At 41.2% G+C, this 19,552-nt stretch overlaps 1 pseudogene; it reads right to left on the minus strand.

Moving 5' to 3' along the window:
* Positions 1-11,090: 11,090 nt before the first annotated feature.
* On the minus strand, positions 11,091-12,860 carry LOC126932190 (guanine nucleotide-binding protein G(q) subunit alpha-like; annotated as a pseudogene).
* Positions 12,861-19,552: the final 6,692 nt, after the last annotated feature.

A 19,552-nucleotide genomic window follows, 5' to 3' on the forward strand; every position in this document is an offset into this window, starting at 1 on the left:
AAAATACTAACATCTTTTTCCTCATTTTTTTTGTATTACTATACTAGCTAATGATCAAAGTTGTTAAAATTATAAATTTATGATGCAGAAATAAAAAGGAAATATTTTGATATTCAACTAAAAAATAAAATAAAAAACAAAGTACAATAAAATAAAATTGAAAAGAAAATACTAAATTTGAATATGTGTAATATACGAGGTGTTGTTTTCTGTATACTGGATTTCAGTATAATGACTATTTCTTATTTTACTTGTATTCAAAATTAAGCAAGTGTGCTTTAAGTAGAGAGACTATAGATCTAATCCATCTATTTTCTTGTTTTTCTTTTTGATTTTTTTCTACATTCTACAAATGCTACTGTTGAGAGGTGAATACAGATCCCATCAATGTCTGATGGATGCTCAGCATTTGTGTGGAGTAGCCACACATGTGGTCATCTCCATGTTGAAAACCTGAGGTCAGAGTAGACCAGTGGTCCTTGTCATCTTCAGCTGTGTATTAGAATATCATGGAAGTTTTTTAAAGGTACTGATGCTCAAATCACACCCCAGACCATTTAAGTGAGAACCTCAAGATATCAGTTCAAGGCATTCATCTTTATTGAGTCTCACCAGGTGCTTATTACATGGTAGCAGATTTAGAGACAATGAATTAACCAACCTGATTTCCCATCATTTTCTTTCGTATCCTCATTTCTTTCATGATTGCCTTCATTCTCTGTGGCTCTATGGATTTTAGTCTTTCTTCTGACAATTTCAGTTAAATCTCTCACTTGGGCTGGTTTGAGGCAAAGACTATCCTATAGATACATTCTTGTCTATCATCTTGTATAGACATAAAGCTGGTCCCTGGACTCACTTCTCTCAAAGTTAATTCATTAAATGCTCTCTTATTTCTCTGACCTCAAGATTCACTTTAGTTGTGCTTTAGACTCTTACTGAGCTTGTAGAAGTAGATACATGAACAAAAGGAGAATGTACCTCATGGTCTATGCAGGTTCAAAGTCCTGCCCTGCCCTCTGCATCTACCTTTGGCTGAGGTCCCTTTGGAATGTCATAAATGTTCTCCAGTTTATGTAAGCTAAGTAAGTCCATGAGGAGCAGACACTGAGTCCCTGGAAACTTCATCCACATTGCCATAGGGTTGCCCATCTACAGCTGAAGTTACACCTAACTCCAGGCTAGCGGGGAACTCTCATCTGTGATCCAGGTTCCAATTTAGTTTTTGATTTTTTTGTTTGTTTGCTTTGTTTTTGTTTTTGTTTTTGTTTTTGAAGGAAAGATGTGCAGAGACCAGCTTGGTTGGGGAGACCCTAACCCAGCAGTGCTAGAGGAATTAAAGACACACACACAGAAATATAGAGGTGTGGAGTGGGAAATTAGGGGTCCCACAGCCTTCAGAGCTGAGAGCCTCAAACAGAGATTTACCCACGTATTTATTAACAGCAAGCCAGTGATAAGCATTGCTTCTATAGATTATAGATTAACTAAAAGTATTCCTTATGGGAAATAAAGGGATGGGCCAAAATAAAGGGATGGGTTTGGCTAGTTATCTGCAGCAGGAGCATGTCCTTAAGGCAAAGATCACTCATGCTATTGTTTGCAGTTTAAGAACACCTTTAAGCAGTTTTCCACCCTGGGTGGGCCAGGTGTTCCTTGCCTTCATTCTGGTAAACCCACAGTCTTCCAGTGTGGGTGTCATGGCCATCATGAACATGTCACAGTGCTGCAGAGATTTTGTTTATGGCCAGTTTTGGGACCAGTTTATGGCCAGATTTTGGGGCACCTGTTCTCAACATGTCCCCCTTATTTGATTTGCAAAGTTATAAAAGCAAAGGCAACTTTGTGATGGTGAACTACTTCTTGCAGGAGTTGGGATCTGCATCTGCGGACTATACAAAAACAAACAACACAGATTAAAAGCACAACCATCATTGAAATCACAGAGTTTCCAAGTGTTTTTATCCATTTTAATGCGTTACTAGCTGCTAATCTGCAGCTCCTTCAAGCACTCCTGTTCTTGGCATTAAGGTCAGATGTGCCTGGGATGCTTTAAATGTTTGATCTTTTAATTTTGCAATACCCAAAGACAAGTTTGTAGAGTGTCTTTCTAGATGCTTTTTTATTATTTCCCAAATTTTGATCTTATTAAGAGTTATTAATAGTTTTCACAAATCCTGATGTTTAGCTCCTACAACAGGCCATATCATTTGAGGTTGAGGTGCCCTATACTGCCATGTTTTCCAGTAATAGAAACTCTTGCTGTACTTCTTATCATTTCTACCATTTGACTGTTTTGCCCAGACCAGCTGAATATTGTGTGGCCGTGGCATGCAGACTGAGAGGTGCAATTCAAGCTAAACGTCCCCTTAGGGGACCAATTAATAATGATTCCATAGAAATTGTTGTGCAGCGCCTTTGCCTGTTCTGCAATGCAGTCTTCCTAAACAAGTACATTCATTTTTTCTAACTGGGTTCAATTTTGTTTATGAATAGGTTTTTGAGGGCAGTATGCCTCAATTATAGGAGCAGATTTATTATGGTAAATACTGAGACCAGAAAACATGTGTAACTGTGTCATAGAGTGATTACATCCAGGCATTATTGCCACCCATGATTGATAAATATGCCCAATATGTATAATTGTTTTCCATGTCAGCATTTGTTGAAGGAATACTCATGGCAATGGTGATCACCACCATCATCGCTACCATTAAATTACTCATTGTGACTGGTTGTCCCACTTTCCTCAGGTTTTCTTCCACCATCTGTGACAACTTCTTGATCTGTCCACAGGTAGGTGGCTGTGTTCAATGGGTGGTGCTTGTGACAGTTGAGGTCCAACCTCAACATGGCTGCAACCAGGGGGTCCTTGGGATCCTCCTGGAATCTCTTCCTTGGCATCTGGCTCATCATAAGGTTTCAGGTGTCTTGATAGTATCCAAATTGGCTGTTGGTTTGGTCCTGGAGAAACACAAGCATAACCTGTACCCCAAGTTATTATTTTACCTACTTTCCAATTTTTTGTTATTGGATCTCTCCACCAAATCAGTTGTTCTGCTTCTGTCTTTGCAGCTGGTTTCTGTAGATGCTGTTCAACTGCTGATAACATCTGGCCTTTGGGCAGGCTCAAAAAATTTAAAGTTAATAATGCTAGATTCAATTGTTTATGGGCTGTCCCATAATCCCTATTTCTCCCCCTTTTTTGTTTTTGTCATCAGCTGTTCATCTGCATGAAATTGTAACTAAGCATTTTCAATTAACTGTGTGGAATGAACCATGTATGATGAATCAGAAATTATATTAATAGACATATCAAAAGCAGTCAATACCTCAATTACAGCTACAAGCTCCGCTTTTTGAGTTGAAGTATAGAGCATCTGGAAAACTTTACCTTTTGATCCAGAATAAGAAGCTTTACCATTACTAGACCCATCTGTGAAACAATGAAAATGCTTAGCAGGCTGCAGGTTGTTTACTGCAGGAATTGTAAATGCAAACCATTCATAGTCTTGCTCAGCTAAGGGGATAGTAAAGAAACAGTCTTTTAAATCTATGACTATTGAAGGCCAATTTTAAGTCCTCTAAAGCCTCCAGTTTCTTTTTACTCTTTTTACTCAATTCTAACCAAATTGGCTTATCTGTTAACCATTTTAAAGGTATAGGTTCTGGAGGCTTAACAATGGCTGCCATCAAAAATGATATCCTAAACCTTGGTGGGAACTTTGTCTTTCCATTTGAAGTGGTTTTTTCAAACCTTGCAATTTTTTTCCTAGTCCCATACTAGGGGCATACTCCATTTCATGCATCATATGTTGATTCTGAGGGCTATATAATTGTTCTGGAATTAGAATTTGTGCTCCCCATTGTTGCAATAAATCTCTTCCCCATAAATTTATAGGTACAGAAGTTATAATTGGTTGAATAGTCCCAGGTTGTCCATTGGGCCCTTCACAATGCAAAATATAACTACTTTGATATACTTCAGGGGCTTTACCAACTCCAACTATGTTAAATTGAGTGGGTTGAATTGGCCATGTGGACTGCCAGTGCTGTAGGGAAATGATTGAAATGTCCACTCCTGTATCTACCAAACCTTTAAATTTCTTTCCCTGAATAGTTATTTCAAAGGTAGGATATTTATCAGTAATTTGATTTACCCAATAAGCTGCTTTGCCTTGTTTATTTGTGCTCCAAATCCTCCTGTTTGTTTAATTTCACTTTTCCCCATTTCCACATACGACACAACCAGGAGCTGTGCTATGCACTCTCCTAGCTCTGCTTTCCAGGAACAGAAGTAGATATAACAATTTGGATTTACCCATTGTAATCCGAATCAATGACTCCTGTATGTATTTGTCCCCTTTTAAATTTAAACTAGACCTTCCTATAATTAATCCTGTCATCCCTGCTGGCAAGGATCCACAGACTCCTGTTGGGACCTTTTGTGGGGGTTCCCCAGGCAGAAGGCTCACAGCTTTGGGGCAACATAAATCTACTGTAGCACTACCAGCTGTGGCGGGGGACAGACATTATACAGGGGTGAGGGAATGGTCTGAGCCGGAAATGCCCCGGTTTGGAATAGGGCGTGTGACAGGCCCCTCATGGCATTTCCCGAAATCAGGTTCCCATCTTTATCAAACTTAGAGTGACACTGATTAGTCCAATGTTTTCCTTTTTTACAATTTGGACTTATTTCAGGCTCAGCAGTTTTCTTTTTTCCCCTGTCTGGTGACCTGACTTGCTAATTTTTTTCTATATTCTTTTTTAGTATGACCATGCTTCTCACAGTTAAAACAAGCTCCAGGAAATGGAGTATTTCCTTTATCTACTCTCAGTCCTGCCATTGCCTGTGCCAACAAAGTAGCTTTATGCAGATTACCTCCAATACCATCACAGGCCTGGATATAACCAACTAAATGTGCTTTCCCTCTAATAGGTTGCAGAGCAGCCTGACAATCAGGATTAGCATTGTCAAAAGCTAATAACTGCAACACTATTTCTTGAGCAACGAAGACTGCAATCACCTTTTTAAAAGACTCCTGTAACCAAGCTATAAAGTCCACATATGGTTCTTTTGGTCCCTGTTTTACAGCACTAAAGGAAGGGTATTGTTCTCCACCTGAAGTGATTTTTTCCCAAGTTCTGATGCACACTCCTCTAAGCTGTTCTATGGCAGCATCCTGCATGACCACTTGTGCCTCTAAACGAGCCCAGCCGCCAACCCCCAAAAGTTGGTCTGCAGTTATATTAATTTGAGGTTGGGCCTGGGTGTTGCAAGCAGCTTGAGTGGAAGCTTCATCTACCTACCAAGTTTTAAATGTAAAAACTGAACAGGAGTTAGACAAGCTCGAGTAAGAGCATCACAGTCAGTAGGAATCATCCGACTGGAAACAGCTATATTCTTTAACAGTCCCATTACAAAAGGAGAACCTGGTCCACACTGATTAATAACTTGTTTAAATTCTTTGAGTAATTTAAAAGGAAAAGGCTCAAGTGTAGCTATAATATTTCCCTGTTGATCTGGGGCGATGTATTCTAACAGGGAACTGCCAAGCCTCTAAATCACCCTCTCTTCTAGCTTGCTGAATTCCTGCCCGAATAGAACTGAGAGCAGTCGCTTGAGGTACTGCTCAAACAGTCACTGGGGCAACTGCTTTTCTCCCGTTGTCCTCTGTAAAAGAAAGATCTGGAGGGTCAGGCCACTCTTTTTCTTCAAAATAATAATGAGGGGGTGCAGAAGGGTAGGGATCAACCTCTCCCTCCTTTGCTGCTTTAGCTTTAGCTGGCAAACAAACCTGAACTGTAACCTCTTCTGTTACTTCATTATAGTCTCCTTCCTCCTCATCATTAGTGTGAAAAGGTTCCAAGGTGGAATGAACCAGAGCCCACACTTGTCCCATTGTTACCCTGATGCTTCTGAACTCCCCTTCTTACTCACCCCAGGGATTGCTTTAACAGTACTCAGGTGTCCTCCAGCTTAGTTTTCCACATTCTCCAACCATCGCTCTGGTGACCCTTTGACCTGGATTCGAGCCCCAAATTGGGTGCCTCTTGCCAAAACCAGCTCGGTCAGGGATACCCTAACCTAGCGGCGCTACAGGAATTAAAGACACACACGCAGAAATACAGAATGTGGAGTGGGAAATCAGAGGTCTCACAGTCTTCAGAGCTGAGAGCCTCGAACAGAGATTTACCCACATATTTATTAATAGCAAGCCAGTAATAAGCCTTGCTTCTATAGATTATAGATTAACTAAAAGTATTCCTTATGGGAAATAAAGGGATGGGCCAAAATAAAGGGATGGGTTTGGCTAGTTATCTGCAGCAGGAGCATGTCCTTAAGGCACAGATCGCTCATGCTATTGTTTGTGGTTTAAGAACGCTTTTAAGCAGTTTTCCGCCCTGGGTGGGCCAGGTGTTCCTTGCCTTCATTCTGGTAAACCCACAGTCTTCCAGTGTGGGTGTCATGGCCATCATGAACATGTCACAGTGCTGCAGAGATTTTGTTTATGGCCAGTTTTGGGGCTAGTTTATGGCCAGATTTTGGGGGGCCTCTTCCCAACAGGATGTATTTCAATACTCCTGCAAATCCAAAACATTCTGAGAGGGACTTGGGCAACTTCAACAGAAGCAAAACTCAACAATGAATAATACTATAGTAGAAAATTATGGCCAAAAATACTGTATTTTTAACCAGCAAGATCATTGGGGCATTATTATACAACATCAGGTGTTTTTTGCAAAACTAGTTCCCATCCCCAAACAATAGACACTACATGCATTTGAATGACATTTTAGGAACAGTAAATATTCTTTTAAATACTGCAAGTTAAAAATTTTTTCTGACAAAACTCCCTAAATACATAGGTCTAGTAAGGGTTTCCAACAGGATGATGGGTGAGGAATCCAGAAAGGAGTTACATTTAGAGAGTTCTTTGAGGAAAAGAAATCCACCAAAAATGTGTTTCAGTCAAATTAACCTGGACAAAGTTACATAGTATTATTCCAGCATTCTTTCCTGAACTTAAAAATGTTCTACTGACCAATACCTTCCTGTTTTTTCTGTCTACCAAAAGCTTATATAAAAGTCAGAATTTCTTCATCCAAGACCTGATTTTACCCAATAGATGTTTTCATAACATGTAAATGTCATTTGCTATTGGGTTGGAATCATATGGGGAAATGGAGAACACAGGATAGATAAGGAAGGCAAGGAGGAAATTAATATTTGAGCACCTACTATGTGCTAGGTGTGTATTCACACTTTGAACGTATGATTCTAGAGGTCAGAGTGTTATTGAAAGGATAGTGATCGTTCGGAAGACAGCAGGAAATGGCTATTCTGTGAGAAAAACAAATGACAAGTTTAGACTGTGTACTAAGTTATCTACTAAACAGCAGGTGTCTGGCTCCAAAAATGTCTAGCTAATCATATACAACTAAGCCATTTCTTTTGCTAATTTGATGGAACCAAAATGAAATCCCAAAGACACAGTTACCAGGACAGATCTATTAATGCTACATATGCTGGAAATATGTAGAGCTAGATAAACATTCAATATTACTAGTTTTATTTTTGTGTGTGTTTCTAACCAAAGATATATCTTTGGAAGAAAATATTAATGTATACCAAACACACCTTATTTGTATCCACTGAGATGTTGATTACTAATTAAGTGGTTTTAAACCCTTATTTAATTTGAAGAAGAGCAGCAATATACATTACAATATTTGGGTACACTTTATTTTTGTATGGGTTAACATTCTGCTATATTTCATTTCATTCATTTTGAGAAACTTAAAACAAAGGGAAATTAAGGGTAATCGGTAGGTGATTTGAGGGAAATTTCCAACCAATATGTGAGTCTTGCAGTATTTCATTATACAGCCCTTTCTTCTCATTATTTATTTATTCATTTATTTATTTTTGCAAATAAGTCATTTTGACCCAAATCCAGCATAGCTTTTCACCAATTCCTAACTTAAGACAACTAAAATTTACAATCATGTGGCAGTATAAATTTTAAAATTACAGTTCATACACTTTGACAATCAAGATAGTGTGAAGCACAAAAAAGTAAATTGCCCTTTAGCTGAATTACCTTTGTAAAATAGGTCTGCTAGTTAATCTATCAAAAAAAAAAAAAACAAGTTTCACGTGTTCTTCAAATTCCTTTTGTAGTTGTCATCTGCTAGTAAAAAACATATGCAGAAAAAAAAAAAAAAAAAAAAAAAAACATATGCAGGTTCCCAAGATTTTTTTTTCCAGTCTATTCATGACATTCAACAGAGCCCTTTATATGGAAATGTTAAAAACAAAAACTTCTAGGAGATTTATTTACTTTTGAATGGGTGTGTTGTTTCCCTTTGTTTCAGATATGAGGCACAAACTTCTGAATTTAAGCTCTGTAAGACATAGTAGAAACTTGCAATTTACAAATAAGGAATTCTCTGGGGTTTGGAACTGCCATGTCATGCAAAAAGGGAAAAATCATCTGTAAACTGGTACACTGCAATGTGTTAAGTGAGTCATGAAATGGCTGCTTGCCTTGATGTGCTGAAGAAAGGTTTCTGTGTTTTATGTTTTTGTTTTTGAATAAGACATGCCCAAGTCATCATAAAACTCACCACAGGCCTCCATTACCTAAGCATCAACAATAGGAGGCCAGTGGCACACGCTTATAACGCTTGCAATCACAATATAACCTAAAGCGTGAGTAAACTTTGTTTTTATAGAAAACTGAAAAGAATCCCATCCCGCCCCTAGCCCCTTCAATAAAACCCCAAAGAAACAGAAAAGAAAATCCTTTCGTTTCGATTGACTAGTGTGGCTAAAATTAGGTTTCTATGCATCACTGCTGCTAGGGTGATCAATTTTTTCCTTTCTCAAGAAAAGGGATGTTGTCATGCACCCTACAGGAACAGTGAAGCCACAAACCTCAATTCTGCATAGCAAATTCCATCCCAATTTCATAAAGACAAATATAACAATCTTTCCCTGTTTTGCTCAGCTTCTTCAAACTTTGAGATCAGGTTTAATTGACTATATATACTATAGCTCTATTAAACAGAATATCTTGATTCCCTAAAACCGTGACACTCATGATCTTGTGATGAGGTTTTCTCTATACACACTGTAGGCCTTCAGATGTTGTTGCTTACTTTTTTTTTCCTGCAGCAAATTTAAGAACTCCTTTTCAGGCAAGCAGTGGTCTCTAGCTGTTGAAACACGTCCTTAGTGGATCACAATAGTTCTAAAACTGCCTTTCTAGTAAAGGCCATCAGAGAGGTAATACTAAACTGTGCATTTGCCAAATAAGAATATGAATTGTATAAAAGCTCATATTCCAATCCTAGATCAAACAGTGAAAGTTCTACAAAGTTGACTTCCATGTTTGTATAAAAGCTCCAACTGATTTTATGTATTTTGCTATGAAATTACCTTTGGGTCTTATAATCAGTATACCTCTACTCAGGAACGTGCAAATGATTTTCCCTAGTCAGAAATAAACTGACAAATTCACATTCTCCTCTCTTAAAAAAGTAAATAAAATAACATTATTCAAAATGTGAAATAGCTATAGACATACAATATAATTACATAGATACATATCAATATAGCACATTCAATCTGTCAAAAAAATTAATGATTACAAAGCCAGTATGGATGCTGCAATACCAAGAGAGATGTATGTACAATGATTAGAACATTTGTAATGCACTATACCTACAGGCAGTCTGTTTGTTAAATTACAGGTGTTTTCTGAACAAGGGAAAAAAAAAGTAACCTGTGTTGTTTGAGGCTGGGAGAAGAAAGAATGAGAACATTTCATTACTGTTTGGTGGCTTTGGTACTCATCTAACAGGCCATTAATATTCTCCCTCCTCCTTTATTGTTCCAAAAAAGTGATTTATATAGAAGTTTAGACTAGTGCCAAATACTACTATAGTTAAAATGAGAACAGTTATCATGGCCTAAATCTAATGTCCCAGCAGCTTTAAACAACCATGATTTATTTTCTTAAATCAAATTTCACCTCAAGCTGCTTGACAGAAGCTCATCAATACATGTGCTGTATTTCTTTGCATTTGTTGACAAATTGCACACATAGAATTCCAAACATTTCTCCTAGTAAGTTCAGTTACACAAATACATGTTCTATAGAACACCGAGAAGTTACTTTTGAGTTAAGTCCACAAATCTTCCGTAAGTTCAACCTAATCAGTTACTAGTTCAAGAAGATCTTGAAGGTGGTAAATTAGCAGGGACTTCAGATTTTGGAAATTAAAGGTGTCAGAATAATACTATCAACCAATGTTCCTGGCAGACTGAATTGAATTTAAAGAACCATTGAGAGTAAAACTGGTTTCAAATAAAGAGACACAAACAGATTTCCTGTTAAACCACACAGGATACTTTTTACATTGCCGGTTTGGACACTGAACATGGGACAGGGACACTAACCATGTCATCTTAAGGACAAAGAAAAGAATAGACCATGAGAATCAAATTTACAGTTACCAACTGTTAGGCAATTGGCATTTCTGGTTCATTCTCAGCCAGCCATTTTAGGCTCCACGGTCTTACTCTCTTAGATATTTTAAGATACCAGCTTTTATTTTTTAAGTTCTTATTCATTTTATTTGACAAAAAGCCAGCTTTGGCAACACATACCCATAATAAAAGTCATTTTAAAATTGTGGCACAAACACCAAGGAAAAAAAAGAAAGGAAAAGCTTAAACAACAACAACAAAAAATATTAAGAACAACCTATAAAAAGTTTCTGGGTAGCAGCCATTAGGGTAATGTAGTGTCTGTTGGCATCTTTTTTGGCATCTGCAATTGAAAGAGAGGGGGAAAAAAGAAAAAGAAGCAAAGAAAGGAGGAAAGACAATGGCACATGGCATTTCAAAAGAAAGGACTCCTGTGTGTCTTTGATCCTGCCTTCTGTACACTTCTCTGAGCAATCAAGCTGAAGGTAAACATCTAAAAGAAATGACACTTAACGATTAGACAGGCATCCATTGTCCTAGTCCAAAGTGAGACAAGACAGTATACTCTATTAAAAAAGAAACTATGTGTGTATCCAGAGCAACACATTTAAAATCATAGTATTAATACACATAATCCTTCAGCAAAAACTACAAACTTAACTTAAGCTGATGATGGCTTAAATCGAACGATGTGTCCTGACTGTATCAGTGGAGAGAAAAACTTGACCAAGAATGGATCTAAGATAAAGCCCATTGTAACCTGGGGAAAAAATCAGGAGGGAGGTATGAATTGGGGGATGGGGAAAAAGGGAAATCAGCTTTGTTTTGCTCTATAGAAAAGAAAAAGAGAGAAAGAGAGAGAGAGAGAGAGAGAGAGAGAGAGAGAGAGAGAAAGCCTTATCATTGTGAGTGCATGACTGAGAATTTAAAATACATTGAGTCACAAGGTTTTGCCTAAAAAAAAGATAGAGAGGAAATGTGCTGGGACTGTACTTCAGCATCCTCTGTATTTCCTCTGAATAGTTTAAATAAAATCATAATATTTACCATAAACTCTGTGGACATGCTCACACAGAGTCCAGGAAAGCAATAAATTAGTATTATGCAAATTGTTTTCCACAGAAACACAGTCCTTGTATATCTTCAATAGCTCACCAGGGAAGGGCAGGGCGTGTGTCTAGGAGGCACAATTAGACCAGATTGTACTACTTCAGGTTCAACTGGAGGATGGTGTCCTTGACGGCAGCAAAGACAAAGCGGATATTCTCGGTGTCTGTGGCGCATGTGAAGTGGGAGTAGATAATTTTGTCACTGTCTGGGTTCAGGTCCATGAACATCTTCAGAAGGAATTCCAGGGCTGCCTGGGCATCTCTCTGGGGTCCATCATATTCTGGGAAGTAGTCGACTAGATGGGAATACATGATTTCCTCCTCTAGAAGATCTTTCACGTTTAAGAACAGAATAACCGAGGAGTTCTGGAACCAGGGATATGTGATAATTGTTCTAAAGAGAGCCTTCCTTTCCTCCATTCTGTTCTCATTGTCTGACTCCACGAGAACTCGATCATATTCACTAAGCGCTACTAGAAACATGATAGAGGTGACATTCTCAAAGCAGTATATCCATTATCTTCTCTCTGACTTTGGATCCCCTACATCGACCATTCTGAAAATGACACTTTGTAAATCAAAGGGTTATTCGATGATCCCTGCGGTGGGGACTCGAACTCTAAGCACATCTTCTTGCGTAGGCAGGTAGGCAGGGTCAGCTACGCGTCCAAGTCGTTGAGATAGTATTTGGTAGAGTCAGATAATTGATATTCTCGTCTATCATAGCATTCCTGGATTCCAGGATCATTCCATAAACTCTTTATTGCACCTACATATGGATTCTCAAAAGCAGGCACCTTCTCCACATCAACTTCTCGAACTAATTGTGCATGAGCCTTATCGTGCTCATACTTGTACTGGATCTTGAGTGTGATGGATCTGATCTGGATCTTGTACTTGTACTGGATCTGATCATGGCCTGCATGGCCGTGAAGATGTTCTGATAAACCAGCTTAGTGAAGACCCTTTTATCTTCATTAGAGTATCCTGACCCATGGATGATTCTCATCTGCTTGATAAATGTACTCTTGCCACTCTCTCCTGTCCTGAGCAGCAGCAGCTTGAGCTCCCGGCAGGCGACCCGCTTGTCCCTGCGGAGCTGCTGCTCGATCTTGTCGTTGATCCGCCGGGCTTCCTTGGCCTCCTTGCTCAGGCAGCACGCCTTGATGGACTCCAGAGTCATTCTTCCAACGTGCCTCCGCTGCAGCCCTGCCGAGACCCCCTGCTCACAGCGCGCACACACACCCTCCCGCCCTCGCTCCCACGTGGCAGCGGTGGCCACCGAGCCCCAGCTGACCGGGCAGGCATCCGGGACAAGCTCCGGGAACCGCCGCGGGGGCGGCGGCCACGGCCGGGGCCACCAGGTGGGCAGTGGGCGCGGCGGGAGCGGATGGCCTGGGCCGACGGGAGAAGCGAGGCGGGCGCGGGAGGCAGGCGCTGGCTCGGGAGGCAGGCCCAGGTTCGGCGGGCAGGGGCGCGTAAGAGAAGGCCGCCGCTATCGGCCTGGCTCAGACGCCCTCGCCTCTTTCCCCGGGAACTGGCGGCCAGCGTCGCCCCACTAGCCGCCGCCGCCGCCAGCGAGGCTCCCCTACGCCGTGTGCCTGGGCGAGAGCTCATCCATCGGGATGTCCCCACAGCGAGCGGCCGCCGACTGCTCCCCGCGCCGGGCGCGCCGGCTCCTCGCCGCCGCCTGACTGGGCTCCCGGGCGCCCTAGGCCCTGTTAGCGCCCACTGCCCGGCTTGCTCGCAGACTCTGTTCCCCTGATTTGGGGTTCTTAGTGCTCAGTTTTAACATTTCTCATTCCCATGTACAAGGTGAGGGTTAAAGTTTGATTTTTTGGGTTGCTCAAATACTGTCCCAAGAGAAAATTCTGTGTATAAATGGCGTATTAAAGCAATGCTTCCGGCAGAAAGGGGCAATGGAGTTTGGGATGGAGGAAGGAAAGGCAAATTACTCAAACTGTGTGATTCCATGCACAGAATCCTGTGTTTAGCAGCTCACACCATGCACTTGGAGGGGGATAAGGAGGCTGGGTTCTCCTGCGGCCTTGAAAGGGACTCTCAGGACAGCAGTAGTGGGAACAGAGCAGAGTTCAGAGAGCAAACAGGCGATGGGGACCAGAAGGGCCTGGCAGGGTGGCAGCCCATGGGACACAGAGGTAAGACCAGACAGAGGTGACAGGGGCTTCTGAAGAGAACAGATAGGAAAGAGAAAAGCAGTGGGGGAAGGAGCTGTCATCATAGGCAGGGAAATAAGGAGTGAGTGCAGCTAAGAGCCATAGATGTGATTACCTTTGTACCCTAAGCTTGCAGGCCAGGGAATCTGCATGCCAGTCTCCACTTGCTGAACGGCAGTTTTCTTTTGATCATCTTTGGTCTTAGGACACTTGAGGCATGAATGTGGCCAATGACTTGATGCCCATGTGTGTTGTCAGCTGAGCCTTCAAGACCATCACCTTCCAGCTGGGGAGGGTTCTTCATTCCGAGGGAAGGCTCTAAACCCAGCTCTGAAAATGAAACCACACCCAACAGGGTTCACTGTTATCCATGATCTTATTGTGACTTTCTCTTCCACCCAAGAGGATCATCAGAGAAGGAAAGTGGCCTTGAACAAGAAAGTCCAAGGGGTAAAGGGAAACCAAGAAAGACATTTTGGTATTTTCTGTATTGTTGATTTTTCATGCATCACCCATTAATGATAAGATTGCCAGGAGGAAAAGGTGATCCCAACTGACAAACATATTTAAAAAACTTAGGATTAATAAACACAAATAACTTCCAGGTAGACAAGGCAAAGGCAAGGAAATCACACTGGATACAGGCTGTGTTCTGGGAGGGAGGAGATTCTAAAAATCAACATTAAATGAACATGTGAGAGAGGAGAATTGGATGCACTAAACATGGGATATTGATGAAATGATCATACAGATATGTATATAGCATGTATCTACATTTTATTAAAAACATACGCCAAATATGCATAATGTATATGACAAATGACATAAATACATATATTTATATATAAAAATTTATTGGAAGAAATTACATAGGGATGTGGAAGATGTTGAATTAACATTATAGTCACTACCATTATAATCTGGTCCATTGAAATTGGAAAAAAATTTAGAAAAATAAGATGAATGAGAGAGGGAAGACATGGTGAAAAACAAATGCCCTATTAGCAGGGAGAAGTCACCAGGTAAAGGAGAATGAAACAAAAGGCATTCACTCTGTCCTCTTCCCTGGAGCCTGGTTAGTGCTCTGGACTCCTGGGGAAGCCAGCAGGTGAGAGTGTTGGAGCCAGCGGGGTGAGTCCTGACTGGGAGTGTGGGAATCCATGAAGAAGCAAAAGAGACATCAGTGGGAAGAAATCAGTTTAAATACTCGAAGTTATGAGGGCATGTGTCAGGGACTACGCATCCCCCGACACTCACTGAGCGTCTTCCGTGTGTCCTCTCCAGGGATCCAGATGGTGCTCGTTACATCACGTGACCCTCCCTCCTGAGGACATGGGTCTCCTTATTCCTCAGCTGGGGGCATCACTTGACAGATGAGCATCAGGCAGCCCCAGGGGATCCAGGAGGAGATATTGAGTGGGATGGAGAGTAGGATGAACACGACCCAGGGTTTTAAGGAAATCTGAGCAGAAGTGGATCCCTGTGAGAAGAAAATGGAGGACATGGCCGTGGACATGAGTGGAGATGATGAACTAAATGGAGTTTCATAAAAGAGACAGATTTATACACTTTCAATGAGAAGGTTGCCCTTTTATTCTTTTATTTCAAAACAAGGGGAGAAAACATAGCAAGAAGCAGGAGACTGACTTATGGGCCCAGGATTTGCACTTTTACTGAATGTGCCTAATAGGTTGTTACTGAAAATGCTCAATAGGGGAAAATTGACTTAAAAAGGGACGCTGACGGAGAGGAAGAAAACTGGCAAAATAGATTTTCTAAGAAAACACAGGAAGGGGGTCCCTAGAAAGTAGAGATCCTAACAGTTACTCCTCCTCAGATGAAACTGCATGTGAGGCCGGGCGCGGTGGCTCACGCCTGTAATCCCAGCACTTTGGGAGGCCGAGGCGGGCGGATCACAAGGTCAGGAGATCGAGACCACGGTGAAACCCCGTCTCTACTAAAAATACAAAAAAAATTAGCCGGGCGCGGTTGTGGGCGCCTGTAGTCCCAGCTACTCGGGAGGCTGAGGCAGGAGAATGGCGTGAACCCGGGAGGCAGAGCTTGCAGTGAGCCGAGATCGCGCCACTGCACTCCAGCCTGGGCGACAGAGCAAGACTGCGTCTCAAAAAAAAAAAAAAAAAAGAAACTGCATGTGAAGTCACTTCCTAAGTGCTGATTTACCAGAAAGGTAACAGAATTAGATAACATGTATTCATAGATTTATTGAGTAATTTTTATTGAATTAGCCATTTGGAAATTATCATAATTAATGTTATCAACAATGATTGAATGTAGATATTATTTTTCAGGTCTCTCAGATGACAGAACTGAGATGTAAATGCCAACACCACAAATGACTTGGCCGAGGTGAATAATGAGTAAGGGTTAAACCCAGGACCTGAGAGCAGATTTGATCCTAAACCCCAGGCTCTTGCTCACTCACTAGGTTGGAACATTGTGGATTTCTACCTGACTCTGAGAGAGCACGAAGAGACCCCATTGCCTCCTCCCCTCACAGCACCATGATCACCAACACCCAGATTAGAGCTTCCTGGTCCCCTTTCCTTCCCTACCTTGGAAGGGCCATTGCTTCCCAGGATCAGCGTTGGCTGTGAAGCTGCAGGTGGCAGAGGAAACGCCCCGCCTGGCTAAGCCATAGCCACAGTCAAACCCTTGATCCAGTTGCTGTCGCAGACAATTGGGCACCAGGGTTCTCAGCTCCAGCTGTGCCTGTGAAGCCTGCACTTCTGACAGGTGGTGGCTCAAGTCTCCACTCCAAGGTCTGTGGGGACAGGCCGCCTGGGTGGGAGCTGAAAGGAGAAGGGGCTTCAGTAGGAACGCTTTCACTTTTCCCTTTGTTAATCATGCCCAGAACACCCATCTCTGGTGTCCCTGCCTCTGAGGTGAGCCACCCAGTGGCCCAGGCCACAAAGACAGACATCATGTAAATGGGTGATGTCACTTCCTGTCTGTGCCTGGGGATGCTGAGATGGAAGGTACCCAGGCTGGATGTCACTGAAGTGAAAAACCCCCACTTCAGCCCAGAGGGCTTTGGATTGGCTAACAAGGCCAAGCCAATTATTCTGTTATTATTAATCTCCATCCTGCAGCCTAGAAAGAATGTTCTGGAGAGCCTTCAGAGCATAGGAAATGCTGTTTTTCTCAACACACAGGAGTATAAGAACAGGGAGGACTCAGAGCCTCTAGGTTTTGGGATGGAACCACAGAAAAGGGTTTTGGGACACTGTAGACCAGCAGTCTCCAAACTTTTGTGCCCCAGGGACTGGTTTTGTGGAAGACAATTTTTCCTTGGTCCAGGGGTGGGGGATGTGAAAAGAGGGAAGGATCATTTCTGAATGAAACTGTTACACCTCAGATCACCAGACATTAATTAGGTTCTCATAAGGACAGCACAACCTAGATCCCTTTCATGCACAGTTCACAATAGGGTTTGTACTTCTATGAGAATCTAATGCCTCCGTTGATCTGACAGAAGGCGGGGCTCAGGCTGGAATGCTCGCTTGCCGGCTGCTTATATCCTGCTGTGTGGCCTGGTGCCTAACAGGCCCAGGACAGGTAGCTGACCACAGCCCCGGGAGCTTGGGGCCCCCTGCAATAGACCAAATACTACATGAGGCGAACTTTTTAGGGTGCTGGAACATTTTGAATTTCCATTGCCTATAATGGTTTTACCACCTACCCACACATATACATCTTGTTGCCATATAGGTGGGTGTCTGCAGCCATAAGCAATGTTGTAGAGGGACCAGTCACCTCACGGACACTTAGGGGCCACAGGTATTACCAATCAGCGTGTGTGCTTCTGTAGGGAGATAACACCGAGCACAGTCCTCATCTTACCCGCTCCTCCAGTGGGGTCCAGGCAGCGCCCCTCATAAAAATTATCGCTATTTCCACAGGAAGAGGAAATCACACTCCCAGAAAGTGGACTAAATGCATTGTGATTTGCAGTGGTTTCCTTTTTCTTTTTTTTTTTTCCAAGACCGAATCGCGCTCTGTCGCCCAGGCTGGAGTGCAGTGGCGCCATCTCGGCTCACTGCAACGTGATTCTCCTGCCTCAGCCTCCCAAGTACCTGGGATTACACAGACGCACCGCCCCCTCCAGTTAATTTTTGTAGTTTTTTTAGTAGAGATGGGGTTTCACCATGTTGGCCAGGGTGGTCTCAAACTCCTGACCTCAGGTAATCTGTCTGCCTTGGCCTTCGACGTGCTGGGATTACAAGCGTAAGCCACCGCGCCCAGTGGCTTTTTAAGATGTTTGGAAGAGTTCACCTGTGAGGCCATTTGGTCTTGGGCTTCTGTTTGTTGGGAGGTTCTTCAGTCCTTTTATTTGTTGTTGGTCGTTCAGGCTCTCGGTTTCTTCTTGATTTGATCCTAGTAGGTTGTATGTTTCTAAGAATTTATCCATTTACTCTAGGTTATCCAGTTTGACGGTATAGAGCTGTTAATAATAGTTTCTTATGATCCTTTTTACTTGTGAGGCCTCTGTTGTAATGCCTCCACTTTCATTTCAGATGTTACTTATTTGAGTCTTCTGTATTTTTTTCTTAGTTATTTTAGCCAAGTGTTTGTTAATTTTACTTTTTCCAGAAAAACAACTTGGGTGTGAGAGGCCTACGTTGGATCAATGGCGGCCAGTAGTTCCCAATTAGCCTGGGAAGAATAGTAAGACGTTGTCTCTCCTAAAAAGAGAAAGAGAAAGAGAAAGCAAAAGAAAAAGGAAAAGGAAACAAAAAACAAAAAACCAACAACTCAGTTTTATTTTTCTGTAGTATTTCTATTCTTCAGTTGATTGACTTCTGTATTGATTTTTGTTTCCTTTCGTGAATTTTGAATTTGTTTTGTTGTTGTTTTTTCCTGGTTTCTTGAGGTGTAATGGTGTAATGTATATTTGAAGTCTTTCTTCTTTTTTAATGTATGCATTTATGGTTGTAAACTTGACTCTTAGAGCTATTTTTGCTGTTCCAAAGATTTTGTTATGTTTGCTTTCACTGTTGTTTGCCTCAACATATTTTCAAATTTCCCTTTTGATTTGTTCTTTGATCAATCAGTTGTTCAGAGGCATGTTTAATTTCCATGTATTGTTGAATTTTCCAGTTTTCCTTGTGTAGTTAATTTTTAGTTTCATACCATTGTGGTCAGAAAAGATAACTGAACAGATTGGAATCCTTGTTAATTTATCTAAGATGTACTTTTCATTATTTTAACTGATGTATAATAGTTGTTCACATTTTGGGGATACACATGATATTCTGGTAAATGTATACAATTTGTAATGATCAAATCAGTGTGAGTAGTATATCTGTCACCTCAAAACTTTATCTTTTCTTTATGTTAGGAATATCCCAATTCTTCTCTTCTAGTTATTTAAAAATATTCAGTAACGTATTTTGAATTATAGTCTCCCTAATATGCTATCAAATACTAGAACTTATTCCTTCTATTTAACTATATTTTATATGCATTAACCAGTATCTTTTCTTCCTTCTCCCCTATCTCCTTCACAGCCTCTGGTAACCACTAATTTTTCTATGTGAAATGACACATGAATTCAATTTTTTCTACTTGTTTATTTTTATATGGTTACAAATATGTCACATCCATTGCTTAAAAAGAAAATTCTCAATCATTTGTTGAAATATTATGCATCATTTTTAAATACATTGCTTTTCCAATATATCTGTTCTCAATATATGTATTGGTTTATATTTGGACTCTATTTTCTTTTGATCTAATCACATGCCAAA

Source organism: Macaca thibetana, chromosome 1, assembly GCF_024542745.1.
Source record: "Macaca thibetana thibetana isolate TM-01 chromosome 1, ASM2454274v1, whole genome shotgun sequence".
Classification (NCBI taxonomy): Eukaryota; Metazoa; Chordata; class Mammalia; order Primates; family Cercopithecidae; genus Macaca; species Macaca thibetana.